At 39.9% G+C, this 25,175-nt stretch overlaps 2 long non-coding RNA genes across 2 annotated transcripts in view; one reads left to right on the plus strand and one right to left on the minus strand.

Moving 5' to 3' along the window:
- LOC146892536 (uncharacterized) overlaps nucleotides 1-12,073 on the minus strand; it is a 37,919-nt gene extending 25,846 nt beyond the window's left edge. The window contains exon 1 of the long non-coding RNA XR_015739321.1: nucleotides 11,949-12,073. This is a non-coding gene — a long non-coding RNA (uncharacterized LOC146892536). The remainder of the gene's footprint in view (nucleotides 1-11,948) is intronic.
- A 7,819-nt stretch (nucleotides 12,074-19,892) lies between these two features.
- The window catches only part of LOC146892535 (uncharacterized), a 44,082-nt gene continuing 38,799 nt past the window's right edge, over nucleotides 19,893-25,175 (plus strand). Inside the window, exon 1 of the long non-coding RNA XR_015004380.2 lies at nucleotides 19,893-20,001. This is a non-coding gene — a long non-coding RNA (uncharacterized LOC146892535). The remainder of the gene's footprint in view (nucleotides 20,002-25,175) is intronic.

The following is a 25,175-nucleotide window of genomic DNA, read 5'->3' on the forward strand; positions in this document are numbered from 1 at the left end:
CACCACTTTACTAAACCAGTATACTTTCTAACTGCGTTCCAATATTTATTCATGTATGCACAAGTAAGTGGACCTCTTGCCCTCATTAAAAATAATACTCCTTTTTGCTACAGATGAAGATGATTCAGAAAACCATAACTGTCTAAAATACAGAGCACAAATGAACATAGGGTACCCTACCCCACTTGATACCCCAGTTGACACATCAACAACACAAAAACACCTGTACCCAAGGTTCAGGGAACATTTCAGAAAAGGGGGTACAAAGACTATAAAGGGGGCAGGAAATATAAGGAGGGCAGGAAATCTGTTGTGAAATTGGGCCTCCTAAAAATGAAACGGAGGCTTCATCCACAATACCTCAGCAATCTAACTGCTTAAACAAGTCCTGAATGAGTAAAACATTGATAGACAGGTTTATACGGAAACATACGAAGTTTCCCATAAAGAACTACAACTAAGGAATGCTGAGGGCTGAAGAAAGTTTTCCCCAGAGACGAGAGCCTATTTGGTTATCCAGTACCAAGTGGTCAGTTTGAAATCATACACATGCAATTAACACTAAATGGACCAACTCAACGTATTTCTATATTAAACTTAAAAATGAAAATGATACCCCCAAATACCTTGGTATATCTTCTTCTACCTGGTCTTCTCTCTGCTGGCCACACTACCACACCCAGAATTAGGTATTTACCTGATACAAACACATGACTTCATTCTCATACTCTATTATAATTTTTATACCTTCTATGCCACTTCTAATAAAGACTGCCTTACTCCCTCTGTCCACAGTGCTAAGAGAGCTGCAGATAGGACAAATATCTAATGAATAAGGAACGGCTGTGGCCAACTGCCTTGTGCTGACTCACGGGGAAATGTGCACACTCCTTAGGCTGACACTGGAAAACCTTGACATTTACAGGATCCCCACCTTTTCTCTCATTTTATGTGCTTTTTCTCTGTTCTCCCCAAATATCCCATCCCAAGCTTAGTCGGTAGTGAGGAGTGGTGCTGTCTTTCCTAATTACTGCTGTATTTCTAAATAGCTCAGTTCTCATATAGTATATACTCAGAAATTATTTGTTGAATTAATGTTTGAATAAATTGCTTAACTTTTCCAGATGCAGTCCCCACTTTCATATTATCTAAAAGCTGTTCCCTCCAAGTTTACCTCTTCAATTTCCTCTCTCAAGTGTACAAAGATTTGTAAAGTTTGGTCACATTGTAAGCAAGAAATTTGGTACTTATTAGGCAAATTTAAACTGAAGAAAGCTTCAGCTAAAAAAAAATAGCATTTATTTTAATCCTTCAAGAATTTTAATCCTCTTTGATGTTATCTAAGTAAAAACTATCATATGGCTCTAAAAAATAACTAAGGGAGGTAAATTTAATACATTATTTGACATAAGAAAGTATTCTAGTAATGTTAGGCATTACTATTAATATCATTATTATTATTGATTTTAATTTAATTATAACAAAACTAAATATCATTAAAAGGAACAGTTAGTCAATCTCTTTCACAGTCAACAAGGAAAGAAACGAGATAATTTAAAATAAAATAGTTAATCATACTTTAGAGATTATAATGTTTCAAAAATACCAAAATCTCTAAAATGACAGGAGTACCCACACTTTCCTTTATATCCAGGAAGATAATTTATTCCAGTTTTACCAACAAACCTGCCCATAACGTGAATAAAGAGGAAGTCTGATTTTGTCTGGGGAAACAGTGTAGTATAAACATGTTGGAACACATTTCTTCAGTATTTTATAAAACAAGACAAATATACCTCTGGATCAGCAAAACCACTCCTAGAAAAATTCTCTAGGATTATTCTGAAGTTTGTAAGAGAATGAGATGGAGAATCTCACAGTTCTATTCATTATAACAAAATGGAGTTGTGGGAATTAATGGGCCATTCTGTAGAATCAACATAGATTAATCTGAAAATATGTTGAGAGAAAAGATGGAGTTACAAATAAATAATGTATACTTTAATGTCTACATAAAATGCCTACACATCCAAAGCAATAGATCTGCTGTAGATATGCTCTCACAGCAGTGGAATAAATAAATAAATAAATAGATAAATAAATAAAAACCTTTAAAGATTGTAAAACAAAAATATACTCTGAGAAGATCCTTAAGTTTGGAGATACCTACGCTTAAGGAATACCTTTTTTCCTTATTTTTTAATACTATTTTTTCGTGAATTTGAGACAAATACACAAATCTGCATAATAACTATATTCAATTATCCTATATTTTTCCTTTGGAAAAAATTATTTCTATATTAGCAAAACTAAATGTACAAAATTTCTCTTATTCCTGAACAAACAAATAACAGCAGCAAAAAAACCATCCCATCTCTTGGTTAGACATGAAAACATTTCTGCTTGTTCTCAGAAATGAATATTTTATCTCTGATGTATACCTCTGAGAAAGGTGGTCCTACAGTAATCAAGAGAAAACCCCAAGAGAACGTCACTTCACAGATAAAGTGGGCATCTTTCCACTGCCTTCTTTTCCCCTCCATGCCTGGAGGCTCTTAGTTTTACTCCGAAGAGAATGAGTGGCGCAGGCTGAAGTGGGAGTTAGGTCTTACTGTTGCGAACAGCACTTGCTCTCCTACTATGCTTCTGGTGACCAATGTAGTTTCCCTCTCTGCTTATAGGTCCACTTCTATTCCCAATGCCCAAAGTGCTGCTGTCAGCCTTTTAGCTTCAAAGTCTGAAAACTGCTGCTGTGCACCCAATAATCTCCCATCTTTCTCTGGAGAGCCCAGCTTTGTCCATTCTTCTAGGCCCAGCTAAAGGTCCACTACTTTACCCATTACCCTCGGGAAATTCATTACACTGTCACTGCCCTCCTGCCAGTATCTTTTTGTTTTGCTTTTGATTAACTCCTATACATTCACTTCTCTAACTCCCAGTGCCTTTAGTTCAAAATAAAGACTTAGAAAAGCTGCTTCTTAATCTCGTCACTGCCATTCAGACATCACACTTTTTTTTAAAAAAAGATTTATTTATTTATTATGTATACAACATTCCTTCCATGTATGCTTGCATGCCAGAAGAGGGCACCTGATCTCATTATAGATGGCCATGAGACACCATGTGGTTGCTGGGAATTGAACTCAGGACCTCTGGAAGAGCAGTCAGTGCTCTTAACCTCTGAGCCATCTCTCCAGCTCCACCATCACACTTTTTAAACTGTGAGATTAGCAGTAGTGACTCCCTGAGCAGCCCCTCGGTGACCAATTAGTGACCCTTCCTCCTGCTAATTATTTTCAGTATTTATCTTTTGGGTTAGAAAACGTTTGCTTGATTGAGCTAGATTTTTTTTTTCTTGATTGAGCTAGCAGGATTGAGCTAGAGACCTGAGCTGGAGAGGGCCTGGGACACTGAACTCCATGGGAGCAGGATCAGATCCAGGCCAGGGTCATTGGCAGAAGCAGGACTGGGCCAGCAACAAGCTACATGGGAGCAGGACTAAACCAGTTACTTAGGCCAGAGCAGGCATGAGCTCCACCAGAGCGGATCCAGACCAGGGACATTTGTAGAGGCAGGACTGAGTGAGCGAAATAGGCCAGAGCAGACCTGAGACAGCAAATTCCACAGGAACAGGTACAGGGCAGTAACTGATGAGCAAGTGCAGAACCAGAGATGGCTGCAGGTCCAAGTGTGAATCTGGGACCTTTGAGTGAGTAGACCTAAACCAGAACCCCTGTGGATCTGGGAGTGAGTCTAGGAATTCTCAGGAACTAGGCCTGAACCAGGAACTCTGTGAGTCTAGGCATGAGTCTGGGACCTCTGCAGGAGTAGGCAAGAACCAGAGATCTCTTCAGGTCTAGACGTGAGTCAGGGACCTCTGAGGGAGTAGGACTGAGCCAGGACCTTTGTGGGTCTGGGCTTCGGTCTAGGCCCTCAGAAGGAATAGGCAGAGAACTGGAGAGATGGCTCAGTGGTTAAGGTACTGACTGTTCTTCCAGGGGTTCTGAGTTCGAGTCCTAGCAAGGACATAATAACTCACAACTACCTAAAATAAGATCTAGTGTCCTCCTCTGACCTACCACAATACCTGCAGGCAGAGCACTCTATATGTAAAAAAAATAAATAAATGTTAAAACTTTGAAAACAACAATAACAACAAAAAAGCCAGGCGGTGGTGGCACACCCCTTTAATCCCAGCACTCGGGAGGCAGAGGCAGGCAGATCTCTGTGAGTTTGAGGTCAAACTGGTCTGCAAGAGCTAGCCCTAGGATAGGCTCGAAAGCTACAGAGAAACTCTGTCTCAAAAACCCAAAGAATAAGCAGAAGCCAGAAACATCTACAGTTCCAGGAGAGAGTCTGGGACCTCTGAGGGAGTAAGCCTGAGCCAGGTTCTCTGCGGGCTGGATGCACCCAAGTCTGGGACATCTGAGGGAGTAGATCAAAGCCAGACCTTTGCAGGACCAACCACAAGCCAGGGACCTCTGCAGGAACGGATAAAGACTATGGACATTTACAGAAAAAGGTCTGAGCTGACTACCTAGGCCAGAGCAGGCCTGAGACTGCAAACTCCATGGGAGCAGAGCAAAGCCTGGAAGTCAGGAACACAGAGTAATGAACAGGGTAACAAGAACCGTGGCACTGACTGTACAACGAGGATCAACCATCTGAGCCTTGGATTCACGGGCACCTAGAAGATTAATCACCAGAATCACAGACAGCCCAACCACACCTATTAGAAGAAAAGATGAGGAAACAGGATAAGAACACACGCAACACTACATAGCGCAACAGGGCAGCAGGAAAATCTAGAGGCCCTGCAACAGCAAGACTTGAACAATCAAATATAGATGAAGCAGAAGAAAATGACCTAAAGAATAACTTTAAGAGTTGAGACTCTTAAAGAGAAAACAAAAAATTTCCTCAAAGAAATAGAGCTAAAAACAAAACAAAAAATAGGGAACATCAACAATCCCTTAAAGAAAACCAAGAAAAAGCAATCAAATGATGAAAGAAACTGTTCAAGACTTAAAAAATGAAATAGAAACAATAAAGAAAACACAAGCTGAGGGAATTATAAAAACAGAAATCATGAGAAAACAATTAGGAACCACAAATGCAAGCATGAACAGCAGACTACAAGAGATGGAAGAAAGAATCACAAGCGCTGAAGATACAATAGAAGAAATAGACTCATTAGTCATAAAAAAAAACATTAAATACAAAAGCTTAACACAAAATATCCAGGAAATATGGACACAATCAAAAGACAAAACCTATGAATAATAGGTATAGAACAAGGAGGAGAAGTTCAAGCCAAAAACACAGAAATATATTTAACAAAATTATAGAAGAAATATTTTCCAACCTAAGAAAGATATGCCTATAAAGATACTAGAAACATACAAAAACCAGACTGGATTAAAAAAAAAAAAAGTCACGTCGCCACACAATAATCAAAACACTAAGCATACAGAATAAAGAAAGAATATTAAGAGCTGCAAAGGAAAAAGACAAAGTAACATATAAAGGCAGACCTATCAGAATTACACCTGACTTTTCATTGGAGAAAATGAAAGCCAGAAGGTCATGATCAGGCATTATGCAAACATTAAGAAACCACAGACACCAGCCCAGACTATTATACCCAGCAAAACTTTCAATCATTGTAGAAGGACAAAACAAGAAATTTCATGGCAAAACAAGATTTAAACAACACTTAGCCACAAACCCAGATTGATACAAAATACTAGAGAGAAAACCCAAGGAAGTTGGCTACATGAACAAAAACATAGACAATTGATGATCTCATAGCAGCAAATTCCATAGAAGGGGAAAACGCACAAATTAAAATCTCCAACAAAAAAACTAAATTCACAGGAGATAGCAATCATTGGTCATTTGTATCCTTAATATAAATGTACTCAGCTCACCTATAAAAAGACACAGGCTAACATATTGGCTATGAAAACAGAATCCATCCTTCTTCTGCATACAAGAAACATACACTTCAACCTCAAAGACAGACATCATCTCAGAGTAAAGGGTTAGGAAAAAATATTCTAATCAAATAGACCTAAGAAACAAGCAGGTGTAGCTATCCTAATATCTAACAAAATAGACTTCAAATTAAAATCAATCAAAGGAGACAAAAAAAGAACACTTCATATTAGTCACAGGAAAATTCCATCAAAAGGAAATATCTCTATTAAACATCTATGCCCCAAATACAAGGATAACCTCATATATAAAAAAATCACTTCTAAAGCTTAAATCATACATTAAACCCCTGCACTAATAGTGAGAGACTTCAAAACTCCATTACCACCACTGGAAAGGTCTGACGGGAAAGGACAAAACATGAACAGAGAAATAAGGGAACTAACAGATGTTATCACTCAAATGGACTTAACAGACATCTATAGACTATTCCAACCAAACATAAAAGAATATACCTTCTTCTCAGCACCATCTCAAAACCTGAGCACATACTCAATAACAAAACAAATCTCAACAAATACAAAAAAATTAGAATAAGCCCATGTATCTTACCAGATTACCGTGGGTTAAAACTAGAATTCCACTGCAATTCCAGAAAGTCCACAAACACATGGAAATTAAACAATGCTCACCTGAAGCATCAATGCGTCAAGGAAGAAATAAAGGGAGAAATGAAAGACTTCCTAAAATTCAATGAAAATGGCCACACAAAATGCCCAAATTTATGGGACACAATGAAAGCAGTGTTAAGAAGAAAGTTTGTAGCACCAAATGCCTACCTAAAGAAGCTGGAAAAATCCCACACTAGTGAATTAACATAACATTTGAAAACTTTAGAACAAAAAGAAGCAAACTTACCCAAGAGTACTAGGGAAGGCAGGAAATAATCAAATTGAGAGATGAAATCAACAAAATAGAAACAAAGAAAACAATACAAAGAATATATGAGATAAAGAGTTGTTTCCTTGAGAAAATCAACAAAATAGACAAACTTTAATCTAACTAACCAAAAGGCAAAAAGAGAATATTCATATTAAAAAATCAGAAATGAAAAGGGGAACATAACAATAGACATGGAGGAAATACAAAGAATCATCAGGTCACATTTGAAAAACCTGTACTCCTGAAAATTGGAAAACATAAAAGGAAATGGACAACTTTCTGGATAAACATCACTTACCAAAATTAAATCAAATCCAGACAAGCAAATTAAACAGACATATTATTGCTGGAGAAATAGAAACAGTCATCAAAAGTCTTCCAACCAAAAAAAGCCCAGGACCAGACGGTTTCAGCTCAGAATACTACAAGACTTTCAAAGAAGAGCTAATACAAACACTCCTCAAATTATTCCACACAATAGAAACATTGCCAAACTCTTTTTATGAGGCTACAATTACCCTGATACCTGTTAGGAATTTTCATAATACAAGCTCTCTGCCAACACTAAAATCCCAATCAAATCAAATCACAACAAGCAAAATTAAAAAATATCCAAGTTTAATGGGATTCCTTTACTCTCAGGTGGCCCTGCCAATGAGACCATAGGGTGAGGGAGACCATGAAAGGACTTTCCTGGAGAGCAGTTAAGATTGGGGGAGTGGTCAAGATTTTGTTGTGCTGTCTTGACCCTCCTCCGGGGAGGGGTCAAGGTTTAGCAGGCACAGAGAAAGGGCCTCTAAATATGGAGACCAGAGACCAGGACTTACAATACCCTAACAACAGAAAGATATTACTAAGAAAAAGAATTATAGACCAATCTCACTCATGAACATTATTGCAAAAATACTAAATAAAATACTAGCAAATCAAATCCGAGAACACATCAGAACCATCATCCACCATGATCAATTCTGCTTCATGACAGAGATTCAGGGATGGTTCAACATATGAAAATCTGTCAAAGTAATCGACCATATAAACAAACTGAAAAATAATAGCCATATGATCATCTCAATAGACGCTGAAAATGTTTTCGACAAAATACAACATCCCTTCATAATAAAGGTCTTAGAGAGAAGAGGGATACTAGGAACATACCTAAATATAATAAAGGCAATATACAGAAAGCCAAGAGCCAACGTCAAACTAAGTGGAGAGAAACTCCCAGCAATCACACTGAAAACAGGAACAAGACAAGGTTGTCCACTCTCTCCATATCTATTCAATATAGATCTTGAGGTCCTAGCTAGAGCAATAAGACACCAAAAGGAGATGAAGGGGATATAAATCGGGAAAGAAGTCAAACTCTCACCACTTCCTGATGATATAATAGTTTACATAAGCAACCCCACAAATTCTACCAAGGAACTTATACAACTCATAAACATTGTCAGTAATGTAGCAGGATATAAGAGTAACTCAAAAAAAAATCAGTAGCCCTCCTGTACACAAATGATAAAAGGGCTGAGAAAGAAATCAGAGAAACATCATCTTTTACAATAGACACAAGTAGCATAAAATATCTCGGAGTAACTCTAACCAAACAAATGGAAAATTAGTATGATAAGAACTTTAAATCTCTGAAGAAAGAAATTTAAGAAGAGGCCAGAAAATGGAAAGATCTCCCATGCTCTTGGGTAGGCAGAGTTAATACAAAGTTAATACAAAGTAAAAATGGCAGTCTTACCAAAAGCAATCTACAGATTCAATGCAATGCCCATCAAAATCCCAGTAAAATTCTTCACAGACTTCGAAAAGAATGGTACTCAACTTCATATAAAAAAGCAAAAAACCCAGGATAGCTGAAACAACCTGTACAATAAAAAAATAAAAGCTTCTGGAGACATCACAATCCCTGACTTCAAACTCTACTACAGAGCTACAGTACTGAAAACAGCCTGGTATTGGCATAAAAACAGACAGGAAGGCCAAAGGAACCAAATCAAAGACGCGGATATTAATCCACACACCTTCAAACACTTGATTTTTGACAAAGAAGCAAAAAAAAAAAATTCAAATAGAAAAAAGAAAGCATAATTAACAAATGGTGCTGGCATAACTGGATTTCAACATGTAGAAAAATGAAAATAGATCCATATCTATCACCAAACAAAAACTCAAGTCCAAATGGATCAAAGATCTCAACCTAAAGCCAGCCACACTGAACCTCATAGAAGAGAAAGTGGGAAGTACACTTGAATGCATTGGCACAGGAGACCACTTCCTAAATATAACCCCAGTAGCGCAAACACTGAGAGAAACAATGGTATCTCCTGAAACTGAAAGCTTCTGTAAATCAAAGGACACAGTCAACAAGAAAAAAAACGACAGCCTACAGAATGGGAAAAGATTTTCACTAATCCCACATCAGACAGAGTTCTGATCTCTAAAATATACAAAGAACTCAAGAAATTGGTCATCAAAAGAACAAATAATCTAATAAAAAAATGGAGTACAGACCTAAACAGAGAATTCTCAACAGAGGAACCTAAAATGGCTGAAAGACACTTAAGGAAATGTTCAACATCCTTAGTCATCAGAGAAATGCAGATCAAAACAACTCTGAGATTCCATTTTACACCTGAAAGAATGGCCAAGATCAAAAACACTGATGACAACTTACGCTGGAGAGGCTGTGGGAAAAAGTAAACACTCCTGCATTGCTGTTGGGAATGCAAGCTGGTACAGCCCCTTTGGATGTCGGTGTGGTGATTTTTCAGAAAATTCAGAAATTTCAGGAAACAACCTTCCTCAAGACCCAGTAATACCACTTTTGGGTGTATATTCAAAGGATGCTCCATCATGCCACAAGGACATGAGCTCAACTATGTTCAGAGCAGCATTGTTTGTCATAGCCAGAAACTGGAAACAACCTAAATGCCCCTTGACCAAAGAATGAATAAGGAAAATATGGTACATTAACACAATGGTGTACTACAAAGCAGAAAAAAATAATGACATCTTGAATTTTCCAGGCAAATGGATGGAGCTAGAAAACATCATTTTGGGTGAGGTAACCCAGACCCAGAAAGACAATTATCACATGTACTCACTCATAAGTGTTCTTTAAACATAAAGCATAGAAAACCAGCCACAAATCACAATCCCAGAGAACCTAGACAACAATGAGGACCCTAAGAGGGACATATATAGATCTAATCTACATGGGAAGTAGAAAAAGGAAAGATCTCCTGAGTAAATTGGGAGCATGGGAACCTTAGGAGAGGCTTGAAGGAGATGGAGGGGCAGGGAGGAGAGCAGAGAAAAATGTAGAGTTCAATAAAAATCAATTAAATTACAAAGAAAATGTTTACTTGAGACATTCTTACAGCCCTACTGAAGGCAATGAATAAAGTGCCTTTAATAAAGGCTCAAAACCTTTATTAAACAAATAAAAAATACTTTTTTTCCAGAAGCCAGACTATAGGTCAATTTCAGCTATTAGGGACTAAGCACCATATATTCGGTACTTCTGAAACATCCCACCAGTTATATTTTCATTCTGCACTGTCATAGTTTCTAAAAAGTTCACATGTGGATGGCATATCTCATAGAAAATACTGGTTTGCCTTCAGTCGTCCCCAAATACCATAGGGAATGCTGTTCACATATAACGGGACATACCTGGGTTTTTTTGAGAAAGGATTTACTGAAAATTAAAATATCACATGTTCAAGTTCAATATAATTTCAAAGTATATTTTGTCTTTCAATTTTGATAGCACATAAAAACATAAGATGACTTTTAGCAAGCTGTGGCTTAATATTCCTAATTATTTCTTAGACATAGGCAGTTAAAAATATTCTACTTAAAATTAGCTACAGGGAAGGTGAGAAGCTGTAATAAATAACGTATTTAAGTGTTCTGAATGAATTATAATTAAAGTTCCAAGTCCATTGTAGCAATTAATAAAACTCACTTCACAATTTGTAGACTCTGTACCTAGGAAATCCTGAAAAACTCATCATTATGAGTTAATCATGTAGTTATATAAAGGTGGGCATGGAAAGATTACCACTAAGATCCAGACAACTTTAAAAACATGCTTAATGTACATCAACATCTACTCCTAACTATTATGATGTAGACACAAGACCCTGGCATGGGCAACTCAATATTAATCTGAAATTAGGCACAATGAATACAGATTCAGATATGCTTTAAAGAATTACTGATACCTTAATAAACGGAAGGCATCATGTTTTTTTACTACATTCTTTTTGGTCATTTCATTGTGGAAAACCATAACGACACAATCCTAACTATTTATAAAGTCCAATAGCACTGAGTAAATTTACACAGTTGTAGAAACCGTCTCCAGAATGGTTTCATTGTTCAAAACGAAAACTCTGTACCCATAAAACATCCCCTACTTCCTCTTTCTCCCGGACCCTGGCCACCACCACTCTACCTTCCGTTTCTGTGAAAACTGACTGACTTAGTCACCTCATGGAAGTGTCTTTTTGATCAGCTTCTGAAGCTTAATTGACAATGTAGATGAGGGTAATTCCCTCTGTCCGGTCCTGTCTAGCACGTGCTAAGTACAGTATGATTTTGTGTGGTAGCCTAAGTTCTGTTCACAAATGAAGGAATGGGGGCTTCATAAGTGGAAGCACCCTGTTACATTGGGTCAATCCAGCTTCACCAGTTTCCAAAGTTCAATCGTTTCAACACATCTGAAGCCTTCTGAAATAGTATTTTCAGATTTTTTAAAAACCACGTATCCCCCCAGCCAAGTAAAAGTGAGTTCTTCCCTTTTTTAATAATTTGATTTGCATGTTGTACATGTTCATTCTTTTTAAAACAATCTACCTAAGACTGTATCTCAAAATGTTGCTCTAACTCTGTCCTACAAGTTTGTTGCTTAAGTTTCCTTCCTGTTTTTTTCAAGTAGGGCTTAGAAAAGAAAAATCAATCCACTAGTTAAAGCTTCTGAAACGTATGAACTTCCCAATGTGTAGCCCATAACAGCGGTGAACAGAATAATATGTTTAAAAAGTTAGACTTACATCTGCAGAAATGAGTCCAAGTGTCTTCATCTCAGGTACATGCCTGTCTCAGGGATCACCTGCTCTTCTCCTGACACAGCTACCTGGGACTCAAATCCCTACCAATGTGACACCGATGCTGCCCAATCAGAAACCCTGGAAGGCAAAATGACTACAATACCCACAATTCATGCTCCACACCCAAAACTGTCCACTCAGAGAGCTGGCTAGAGTTTCACTCTAAGAAAATGGAAGTTGGAAAAGCAATGAGGGGTTGGATGAGGGCTGGGTAGGGTTTCAGACAGATAGAAGAGGGTATGTTAAAAAAAAATGGACCTGGAAAAAGCCGGCCTGCAGCAAGCCAAGACTGCAGGCAGGGGCACCTCTGACCAGCGAGGGGCTCCGATCCTGTGGAGGGGTAAGTGTATTGTTCCTGACCGCCACACAAGGCCAGTTAGGGAACACACAGTATTCCCGCCACCCTTATCTCCCTGACTACTCCAAAGGGGCAGCTTCCCCAGCTAATCCCTCTCTCCTGCAAAGCCATCCCAGCTTTCTGCCTGGAACCCATACCCTCCCCTCTCCTTTTTTCGGGGCTTAAATTCCTCCATCTCAGCCGGGGTGGGCACCGCGGGCCAGGTTAGGCGGTGAGTGCAAAGGGACTGGAGTCCCTTTGTTCCAAAAGCTGGCCTGCAGCAAGCCAAGACTGCAGGCAGGGGCACCTCTGACCAGCGAGGGGCTCCGATCCTGTGGAGGGGTAAGTGTATTGTTCCTGACCGCCACACAAGGCCGGTTAGGGAACACACAATACTCCCGCCACCCTTATCTCCCTGACTACTCCAAAGGGGCAGCTTTCCCAGCTAATCCCTCTCTCCTGCAACGCCATCCCAGCTTTTTGCCTGGAACCCATACCCTCCCCTCTCCTTTTTCGGGGCTTAAATTCCTCCATCTCAGCCGGGGTGGGCACCGCGGGCCAGGTTAGGCGGTGAGTGCAAAGGGACTGGAGTCCCTTTGTTCCAAAGCCGGCCTGCAGCAAGCCAAGACTGCAGGCAGGGGCACCTCTGACCAGCGAGGGGCTCTGATCCTGTGGAGGGGTAAGTGTATTGTTCCTGACCGCCACACAAGGCCGGTTAGGGAACACACAATACTCCCGCCACCCTTATCTCCCTGACTACTCCAAAGGGGCAGCTTCCCCAGCTAATCCCTCTCTCCTGCAAAGCCATCCCAGTTTTCTGCCTGGAACCTATACCCTCCCCTCTCCTTTTTTCAGGGCTTAAATTCCTCCATCTCAGCCGGGGTGGGCACCGCAGGCCAGGTTAGGCGGTGAGTGCAAAGGGACTGGAGTCCCTTTGTTCCAAAGCCGGCCTGCAGCAAGCCAAGACTGCAGGCAGGGGCACCTCTGACCAGCGAGGGGCTCTGATCCTGTGGAGGGGTAAGTGTATTGTTCCTGACCGCCACACAAGGCCGGTTAGGGAACACACAATACTCCCGCCACCCTTATCTCCCTGACTACTCCAAAGGGGCAGCTTCCCCAGCAAATCCCTCTCTCCTGCAAAACCATACCAGCTCTCTGCCTGGAACCCATACCCTTCCCTCTCCTTTTTTCGGGGCTTAAATTCCTCCATCTCAGCCGGGGTGGGCACCGCGGGATGTACAGGCGGTGAGTGCAAAGGGACGGAAATCCCTTTGTTCTAATAGTCTGCCTGCAGCAACCTAAGGCTGCAGGCAAAGTGATTCCTGGTGTAGCAAGGGGCATTAATCCAGTAGCAAAAGACCCAGCGGAGGGAAGAGCCATTGGAGAGCATCTGAAGGAAGAGATGGGCAGGCGCCAAGGCAAGAATTCCTCCAACAATCTGAAAAACAACACGAAAACACCAGATCCCAGCGATCTTATGACAGAAGGACTTGAACACCCTATACCGGAAGAAGTGGAAAACAGTGTCATTATAAAAGCAATAGAGTCTCTTAAACAGAGTATGAATAACTCACTTAAAGAAATAGAAGAGAAATATAACAAAAAGATGGAAGAAATGAGTAAAGAAATAGAAGACAAATATAACAAAAAGTTTGATGAAATAAGTAAATTCGTAAATGATACCCTGGGAAACCAAGAAAAAACAATCAAACAGGTAATGGAATCAGTTCAAGAATTGAAAACTGAAATGGAGGCAGTGAAGAAAACACAAACCGAGGACCGGCTGGATATGGAAAATCTAGGTAAACAAACAGAGACTTCAGGAACAAGCATAACCAATAGAATACAAGAGATAGAAGAACGAATCTCAGATTATGAAGACACCATAGAGAAAATAAATGCCCTGACCAAAGAAAACAGCAAATCCAACAAATTCTCATCACAAAACATTCAGGAAATATGGGACATAATAAAAAAACCAAATCTAAGAATAATAGGAGTAGAAGAAGGAGAAGAATTGCAGACCAAAGGTCCAGAAAATATATTCAACAAAATTATAGAAGAAAACTTTCCCATCCTAAAGAGTGATATTCCTATGAAGGTGCAAGAAGCATACAGAACACCGAATAGACTGGATCAGAAAAAAACATCCCCTTGCCATATAATAATCAAAACACAAAGCATTCAGATTAAAGAAAGGATATTAAGAGCTGCAAAGGAAAAAGGTCAAGTAACCTATAAAGGTAAACCTATCAGACTTACACCAGACTTCTCTATAGAAATCATGAAAGCCAGAAGGTCCTGGATAGAGGTACTGCAGAAACTAAGGGACCATGGATGCAAGCCCAGATTAATATACCCAGCCAAGCTTTCATTCACTATCAACGGAGAAAACAAAATATTCCAGGATAAAAACAAATTTAAACAATACGTAACTACTAATCCAGCCTTACAGAGAATATTAGAAGGAAAATTACATCCCAAGGAATCCAACATTGCCAACACTGACTACAATAACTCAGACATCTAGCGACCCTTCACTAGCACAACTCAAAGAAGGAAAACACATACACTCTACTACCCCCCCCAAAAAAAATGACTCGAGTCAACAACCACTGGTCATTAATATCTCTTAATATCAATGGACTCAATTCACCTATAAAGAGGCACAGACTTAGAGATTGGATACGAAAACAGGATCCAACATTCTGCTGTTTACAAGAAACACACCTCAACCACAAAGACAGACACCTACTCAGAGTAAAGGGTTGGGAAAAGGTTTTCCAAGCAAATGGACCTAAGAAACAAGCGGGTGTGGCCATTCTAATATCTAACAAAATCGACTTCAAACTAAAATCAATCAGAAGAGATGGAGATGGACATTTCATACTCATAACAGGAACAATTCATCAGGAAGAAGTCTCAATCCTGAATATCTATGCCCCTAATATAAAGGCACCCACTTAGGTAAAAGAAACTCTTCTAGAACTCAAGGCAGTCATCAAACCACACACGCTAATAGTAGGAGACTTCAACACTCCTCTCTCACCAATGGACAGGTCAATCAGACAGAAACCAAACAGAGAATTAAGAGATTTATTGGAGGTATTGAATCAAATGGACTTAACAGACATCTATAGAACACTCCACCCAAATAGGAAAGAATATACCTTCTTCTCTGCAGTTCATGGAACCTTCTCGAAGATTGACCACATACTCGGTAACAAAGCAAACTTCCACAGATACAAAAAAATATTAGTAACCACCTGTGTCTTGTCAGATCACCATGGATTAAAATTAGAATTCAACAACAATGCTAACCCCAGGAAGTCAACAAACTCATGGAAGTTGAACAGTCAACTACTAAATCACCCCTGGGTCAAGGACAAAATTAAGAAAGAAATTAAAGACTTCCTTGAATTTAATGAAAACAAAGACACAACATACTCAAACCTATGGGACATTATGAAAGCAGTGCTAAGAGGAAAGTTCATAGCAATAGGTGCCCAAATAAAGAAAACGGAGAAAGCACACATTGGAGACCTAACAGCACACTTGAAAGCTCTAGAAAAAAAAGAAGCTGATTCACCCAGGAGGAGTAGAAGACTGGAAATAATCAAACTGAGGGCTGAAATCAACAAAATAGAAACAGAGAAAACAATCCAAAGAATCAATGAATCAAAAAGCTGGTTCTTGGAGAAAATCAACAAGATTGACAAACCCCTATCCAAACTAATCAAACGGCAGAGAGAGAACGTGCAAATTAATAGGATCAGAAATGAAAAGGGGGACATAACCACAGACGCAGAGGAAATTCAGAGAATCATTAGATCTTACTACGAAAGTTTATATGCCACAAAGTTGGAAAATGTAAAAGAAATGGACCTTTTTTTAGATAAGTACCATATACCAAAGTTGAACCAAGAACAGGTGAACAATCTAAATAGACCTGTTAGTCGCGAAGAATTAGAAGCAGTTATCAAAAATCTCCCTACCAAAAAAAGCCCAGGACCAGATGGTTTCAATGCAGAATTCTACCAGAACTTCCAGGAAGAGCTAATACCTATACTCCTTAACGTATTCCACAATATAGAAACAGAAGAGTCATTGCCTAACTCCTTTTATGAAGCTACAGTTACCCTAATACCAAAACCACACAAAGACACAACCAAGAAAGAGAATTACAGGCCAATCTCACTCATGAACATCGACGCGAAAATTCTCAATAAAATACTGGCAAACCGTATCCAAGAGCACATTAGAAAAATTATCCATTATGATCAAGTCGGCTTCATTCCAGAGATGCAGGGCTGGTTCAACATTCGCAAATCTATCAATGTAATACATCATATAAATAAACTAAAAGAAAAAACCATATGATCATCTCACTAGATGCTGAAAAAGCATTTGACAAAATTCAACACCCATTTATGATAAAGGTGTTGGAGAGACTGGGGATACAAGGATCATACCTAAATATAATAAAAGCAATATACAGCAAGCCGACAGCTAACATCAAACTGAATGGAGAGAAACTCAAAGCCTTTCCACTAAAATCAGGAACGCGACAAGGCTGTCCACTCTCTCCATACCTCTTCAATATAGTGCTTGAAGTTCTAGCAATAGCAATAAGACAACATAAGGAGATCAAGGGGATTCGTATTGGAAAGGATGAAGTCAAACTTTCGTTATTTGCTGACGATATGATAGTTTACATAAGTGACCCCAAAAACTCTACCAAAGAACTCCTACAGCTGATAAACACCTTTAGTAACGTGGCAGGATACAAGATCAACTCCAAAAAATCAGTGGCCTTCCTATACACAAAGGATAAAGAAGCGGAGAGGGAAATCAGAGAAACATCACCTTTCATGATGGCCACAAATAGCATAAAATATCTTGGGGTTACTCTAACCAAGGAAGTGAAAGACCTATTTGACAAAAACTTTAAGTCCTTGAAGAAAGAAATTGAGGAGGATACCAGAAAATGGAAAGACCTTCCCTGCTCTTGGATTGGGAGAATCAACATAGTAAAAATGGCAATTCTACCAAAAGCAATCTATAGATTCAATGCAATCCCCATCAAAATCCCATCAAACTTCTCCACAGACCTTGAGAGAACAATAATCAAGTTTATATGGCAAAACAAAAAACCCAGGATAGCCAAAACAATCTTATACAATAAAGGAACTTCAGGAGGCATTACCATCCCTGACTTCAAACTCTATTATAGAGCTACAGTATTGAAAACAGCTTGGTATTGGCATAAGAACAGAGAAATCGACCTTTGGAATCGAATAGAAGACCCGGATATTAACCCACAAACCTATGAGCACCTAATTTTTGACAAGGTAGCTAAAGGTATACAATGGAAGAAGGAAATCATCTTTAACAAATGGTGCTGGCATAACTGGATGTCAACCTGTAAAAAAATGAAAGTAGATCCATATCTATCACCATGCACAAAAATCAAGTCCAAATGGATTAAAGACATCAACATTAATCCGTCCACTTTGAACCTGATAGAAGAGAAAGTGGGAAGTAGTCTACAAGATATAGGCACAGGAGCCCTCTTCCTAAGTAGGACCCCAGCAGCACAGACAATAAGAGAAACGATGAATAAATGGGATCTACTGAAACTGCGAAGCTTCTGTAAAGCAAAGGACACTGTCAGTAGGACAAAAAGGCTGCCTTCTGACTGGGAGAAGATCTTCACCAACCCCTCATCAGACAAAGGACTGATCTCCAAAATATACAAAGAACTCAAGAAACTAGGCACTAAATCTCTAATTAACCCAATTAAAAAATGGGGTACTGAACTTAACAGAGAATTCACAACAGATGAACTTCGAATGGCCAGAAGACACTTAAGGTCATGCTCAACCTCCTTAGCGATCAGGGAAATGCAAATCAAAACCACTTTGAGATACCATCTTACACCTGTCAGAATAGCTAAAGTCAAAAACACCAACGATAGCCTATGCTGGAGAGGATGTGGGGTGAGGGGAACACTCATCCATTGTTGGTGGGAATGCAAACTCGTGCAGCCACTGTGGAAATCAGTGTGGCGGTTTCTCAGGAAACTGGGAGTCAACCTCCCTCAGGACCCAGCAATACCACTCTTGGGAATATACCCTAAAGATTCCCTAACATACTACAAAAGCATTTGTTCTACTATGTTCATAGCAGCACTATTTGTAATAGCCAGAACCTGGAAACAGCCTAGGTGCCCCTCAATAGAAGAATGGGTAAAAAAGGTGTGGAACATATACACATTAGAGTTTTACTCAGCGGTAAAAAACAATGACATCTTGAATTTTGCATGCAAATGGATGGAAATAGAAAACGCTTTACTGAGTGAGGTGAGCCAGACCCAAAAAGAGGAACACGGTATGTATTCACTCATTAGTGGATTCTAACCATAATTAAAGGTCTTTGAGCCTATTATTCGTGATCCTAGAGAAGCTAAATAAGAAGATGAACCTGATGAAGATTATTTACCTATCCACCAGGAGGTAGGAAATAGACAAGAGTCCCAGGTAACCTCGGGTGCATGGGGGGGTGGGAGGGTTGATGGAAGGGGAGAGGGTTAGAGAGAAGGGAGTAGGGGAGGAATGGGGAAAGCTCGTTGGCCTGGGATGGGGGGGAGGGAGGGAGGATGAATATGGGATCAGGGAAGAATATTTTTCAACTAAGGGAGTCATTTTAGGGTTTACAGGAGACTTGATTATATATGGGATCCCAGGTCCAAGGAGAGATCCCCCAGATTGTTCTCTGGACAGAGGAGAGGGTGCCTGAATCGGCCGTGGCCCATAACCATACTAATGTATATTTTGCTTGTCACCATAGATCCTTCATCTGGCGAAGGACGGCGCTAAAGTCGGAAACCCACATTGGAGCACCGGACTGAGCCCCCCGAGGTACAAATGAGGAACAGAAGGAGGAAGAACATGAAAAACGAAATCAGTACTGCGAGGGATGCTATCACCCACTGATACAATGGAACGGATCTAATGAGAGTTTACCAAGGCCAGTTGGACTGGGACTGAACGAGGAAGTGATATAACCAGATTCTCGGAATTTGACCGGATTCTCTGAATGTGGCTGGCCCGGAGTCTTTCTGAAAAGCCATTGACTATGACACTGGGACCTGTTTCCTCTACATATTCTGGATTTTGGGGATCAAAAAATCAGTTTGGACACTCACCTCCTGGACCTGGAGGGGGGGGGAGGAGCTTGAACTTCCCACAGGGCAGGAAACCCTGACTGCCCTAAGGGATGAAGAGGGAGGAGGAGAGGGAGTGGGGGGAGTGGGAGGGTGTTGGGAAGAGGGGCGGAAATGGAAACTTTTATAATTTAATAAAACTTACTTTAAAAAAAAAATGGACCTATGGATGTCTCTCCATAAAAGGAAATTAAAGAGGTTTGATGTGTGCCAAAAAGTTTAAAGACTTCTTCAGTATTGGCAGGAAATGAAAATTCTTTACGCAATGAATGTTCTTGCAGCTGTGGAACCCGCCTGGCTGGATTCTCTTTCGGTGATTCAGAACTGTGGGCACCTCTGTGCCTAGGGAAACAGGTGAACCGAAAAGCAGAGAAGCCAGCCAGCCTCGGGGCGTTCCACATCAGCATCCTCCCTGTTGAGCAGACATACTGCAGGTGTGTGGTAATGTTTTCACCCCTTATTTTCCAAAACTTTCTTACGTTTCTTTCTTTAAACACTTCACTTACAAAGTGCTTTTAAAGCTGTAAGTGAAATGAACCTCCGTTTCCATTCTGGGATCCATTTAGCCTTCTGTAAATGCCAGTATTATTCCCAGTTGTTCATAATTCAGGAGAAAGAAAGTGAACAGGTAAAAGTGTAGGTTAATAAAACATATGCAGTATTAGTAATAGGAAAGTATTTAAGAATCTAAAAAGAAGAAATGTGTTTTACTCATTTTCTTCCTACAGGCTGTCTGTCTAAGCCTCTTCCTCATTGTGAGATACACCACAGAAAATGAGGAAAACATAACCCTTGGTCTGGGTTAGAAACTTAACTTGAGGATTCATCAAAGTGAACAGGCAGCCAAGGGAAGACCAAGAAGAGAATCTTCCATTCCCTGTTCTTCTCTCTCTGTCTCAGAGTTCTTCAAACTCCTGCCTCTGTAACTAGCTGCTGAAGTCACCTGGTCTAACCTTGAGTCATCTGCTAATCCTGACTCCTGATTAGAAGCTAACTTTCTTCCATTTCATCAGTATTGCTTCGCTGGGAATGGCTTGAGAATTTCCACTGTCGCAATGTTGACTTTTCCTCAAGTAGATAAGATGCTTCCTTTCACTGGACGATGAGGAATGCTCTTCGACCTCTCATCTGCCTTCCCCTGATTTAGCCCTTCCCGCTTAGTAAATTCCCTAATATACTTTTATATCATGTGTCTTTATTTTATGGAGGTATATATATTCAAAGCACCCTTATCTTTATTTGAAGGCCGGACTTTATTTCATTCCTATGTCATTGACTTAGCAACACACACAGATATTTCTGTTAAGCAAATACTCAATGCAGAAAATAATAGCAATATTAACCTTTGGATTTTAATGCTCACTACCATTTCTGTTCCACCCAGTGAGTTTCTACAAGGAATACTGCTATCAGAATCCAGTCTGTACTGTGGCTCTCACAACTTTTGAAATTTTCTCTTTCCTTTTTTTTTCTCATAATATCAAAGTTCAAAATCAGACTTTTTCACATGAGAGGCAAATACTCTACAAATGAACTACATTCCCAGCCCTGAGTGTGTGTGTGTGTGTGTGTGTGTGTGTGTGTGTACACTTATACATGCACACTTACTGGTACACATACAGAGATCAGAAGTCAAAGTTAGTGTCTTCTTGTCTTGTTCTCCACCTTTTCTTTTGAGACAGTACCTGGCACAAGAACCTGAAGCTGGCCAGCCACCCCAGGAATCCTTTTGTGTTGTCCTCCAGTGTTAGGGTTATAGATGCACACTACTGCAATTGTCTCTTTCCATGGGTGCTGTAGATTGAATTCAGATTCACAAGTTTGTGTAGCAAGCACTTTCTTCAACAAAATCACGTCCCCAGCCTCTAGCTCTTGACTTTCAATATAGAGTCTCACTATGTCATCCTGGTTCTACCTTAGTTTCTTGGCTACTGGGGCAATAGAAAAGCGTAATCATGCTAGCCTCTACAACACTGGGTTGCAAAAACTCATAGTATTTAATAAAGTAATGCTTCCCCTGAGAGTGTTTAAGCTCTTGTGGATCACCATTGTTTCTCCTGCTCCATTCCTGCAATGTACATACTTGACTTTCTAAATTCTTTTTTTAATTTTTTTATTATTTTTAAATTTATTTATTTATTTGTTTATAAAAATTTCCACTTCCTCCCCTCCTCCCCAAACCCTCCCATTCCCCCTACTCCTTCTACCCCCCACTTCCTCTCCTCCTCCCTCTCCAGTCCTAAGAGCAGTCAGAGTTTCCTGCCCTGTGGGAAGTTCAAGTTCCTCCCCTCTCCCTCCAGGTCTAGGAAGGTGAGCATCCAAACAAACTAGCATCCCAAAAAGCCAATACATGCAGACAAAACAAGACCCAGTGCCATTGTCAACGGCTTCTCAGTCAACCATCAAGTCAGCCACATTCAGACAATCCGGTTTGATCACATGCTCCTTCTGTCCCAGTCCATTTGGACTTGGTGAGCTCTCATTAGATCAGTCCCCTTGTATCAGAGGGTGAACGCAATCCAGGCGGTCCTGACTTACTTTTTCATATTCTCCCTCCTTCTGCTCCTCATTTGGACCTTGGGGGCTCAGTCCAGTGCTCCAGTGTGGGTCTCCATCTCTATCTCCATCTATCGTCAGATGAAGGTTCCCTCTGGTCCTGCCTTTCTTGCTCATGTTCTCCCTCCTTCTGCTTCTCATTTGGACCTAGGGAGTTAAGTCCAGTGTTCCAATATGTGTCTCTGTCCCTATCTCCATCCATCGCCAGATGAAGGTTCTATGGTGATATGCAAAATATTCATCAGTATAGTTATGGACCAAGGTCACTTCAGGCACCCTCTTCTCTGATGCCCAGGGAACAATCTGGGGACCTCTCCTTGGGCTTGAGAAGCCCTCCAGAATCAAGTTTCTTGCAAACCCTAAAATGACTCCCTTAGTTGAGATATATACTTCCCTGCTCCCATATCCGTCCTTCCACCCTCCACCACATCCCATTCCCCCAAGCCATCCCCAGTCCTCCCCTTCTCCCTTCTCTCTAACCATCTCCCCTTACTTCCACACCCCAAGACCCCGTGCACCCAAGTTTACCTGGCAATCATGTCTACTTCCAATATCCAGGAGGATAACTATAAGATTTTCTTCAGGTTCACCTTCTGATTTAGCTTCTCAAGGATCACGAATTGTAGGCTCAAAGACCTTTAACTATAGCTAGAGTCCACTTATGAGTGAGTACATACCATATTCCTCTTTTTGGGTCTGGGTTACTTCACTCAGTAAAGCATTTTCTATTTCCATCCATTTGCATGTAAAATTCAAATGTCATTGTTTTTTTACCGCTGAGTAAAACTCTAATGTTTAACCATTTAATTAATTAATTTAACTCTAATGTTTAACCATTCTTCTATAGAGGGCCACCTAGGTGGTTTCCAGGTTCTGGCTATTACAAATAGTGCAGCTATGAACATAGTTGAACAAGTGCTTTTGTAGTGTGATAGGGTATCTCTTGGGTATATTCCCAAGAATGGAATTACTGAGTCCTGAGGGAGGTTGACTCCCAGTTTCCTGAGAAACCGCCACACTGATATCCGCAGTGGCTGCACAAGTTTGCATTCCCACCAACAATGGATGAGTGTTCCCCTCACTCCACATCCTCTCCAGCATAGGCTATCATTGGTGTTTTTGAGTTTGGCTATTCTGACAGGTGTAAGATGGTATCTCAAAGTTGTTTTGATTTGCATTTCCCTGATCACTAAGGAGATTGAGCATGACCTTAAGTGCCTTTTGGTCTTTCAAAGTTCATCTGTTGTGAATTCTCTGTTCAGTTCAGTACCCCATTTTTTAATTGGGTTAATTAGAATTTTAGTGTCTAGTTTCTTGAGTTCTTTGTATATTTTGGAGATCAGACCTTTGTCTGTTGAGGGGTTGGTGAAGATCTTCTCCCAGTCCGAAGGTAGTTTTTTTGTCTTACTGACAGTGTCCTTTGCTTTACAGAAGCTTCTCAGTTTCAGTAGGTCCCATTTATTCATTGATTCTCTTATTGTCTGTGCTACTGAGGTTCTACCTAGGAAGTGGTCTCCTGTGCCTATATCTTGTAGACTACTTCCCACTTTCTCTTCTATAACGTTCAAAGTGGTCAGATTAATGTTGATGTCTTTAATACATTTGGACTTGAGTTTTGTGCATGGTGATAGATATGGATCTACTTTCCTTCTACAGGTTGACATCCAATTATGCCAGCACCATTTGTTAAGGATGCTTTCCTTCTTCCATTGTATACCTTTAGCTCCATTGTTGAAAATCAGGTGTCCATAGTTTTGTGGGTTAATATCCAGGTCTTCCATTCGATTCCATAGGTCGACTTCTCTGTTGTTATGCCAATACCAAGCTGTTTTCAATACTGTAGCTCTGTAATAGAGTTTGAAGTCAGGGATGGTAATGCCTCCAGAAGTTTCATTATTGAGTAAGATTGTTTTGGCTATCCTGGGTTTTTTGTTTTGCCATTTAAACTTATTATTGTTCTCTCAAGGTCTGTGAAGAAGTTTGATGGGATTTTGATGGGGATTGCATTGAATCTATAGATTGCTTTTGGTAGAATCTATAGATTTGCATTTTTACTATGTTGATTCTTCCAATCCAAGAGCAGGGGAGGTCTTTCCATTTTCTGGTATCCTCCTCAATTTCTTTCTTCAAAGACTTAAAGTTCTTGTCAAATAGGTCTTTCACAACCTTGGTTAGAGTTACCCCAAGATATTTTGTGCTATTTGTGACTATCGTTAAAGGTGATGTTTCTCTGATTTCCCTCTCTGCTTCTTTATCCTTTGTGTATAGGAGGGCCACTGATTTTTTGGAGTTGATCTTGTATCCTGCCATATTACTAAAGGTGTTTATCAGCTGTAGGAGTTCTTTGGTAGAGTTTTTGGGGTCGCTTACGTATACTATCATATCGTCTGCAAATAACAAAAGTTTAACTTCATCCTTTCCAATTCGAATCCTCTTGATCCCCTTATATTGTCTTATTGCTATTGCTAGAACTTCAAGCACTATATTGAAAACGTATGGAGAGAATGGACAGCCTTGTCGTGTTCCTGATTTTAGTGGAATAGCTTTGAGTTTCTCTCCATTCACTTTGATGATAGCTGTCAGCTTGCTGTATATTGCTTTTATTATATTTAGGTATGATCCTCGTATCCCCAATCTCTCCAACACCTTTATCATAAAGAGGTGTTGAATTTTGTCAAATGCTTTTTCAGCATCCAGTGAAATGATCATATGGTTTTTTCTTTCAGTTTATTTATATGATGGATTACATTGATAGATTTGCGGATGTTGAACCAACCCTGCATCTCTGGGATTAAGCCCATTTGATCATAATGGATAATTTTTCTAATGTGTTCTTGGATTCGGTTTGCCAGGATTTTGTTGAGAATTTTTGTGTCAATGTTCATGAGTGAGATTGGCCTGTAATTCTCTTTCTTGGTTGTGTCTTTGTGTGATTTTGGTATCAAGGTAACTGTAGCTCATAAAAAGAGTTTGGCAATGACTCTTCTGTTTCTGTATTGTGAAATACATTAAGGAGTATAGGTATTAGCTTTTCCTGGAAGTTCGGGTAGAA

The sequence above is a fragment of the Myodes glareolus genome, chromosome 11 (genome assembly GCF_982192425.1).
Source record: "Myodes glareolus chromosome 11, mMyoGla1.1, whole genome shotgun sequence".
Lineage (NCBI taxonomy): Eukaryota > Metazoa > Chordata > Mammalia > Rodentia > Cricetidae > Myodes > Myodes glareolus.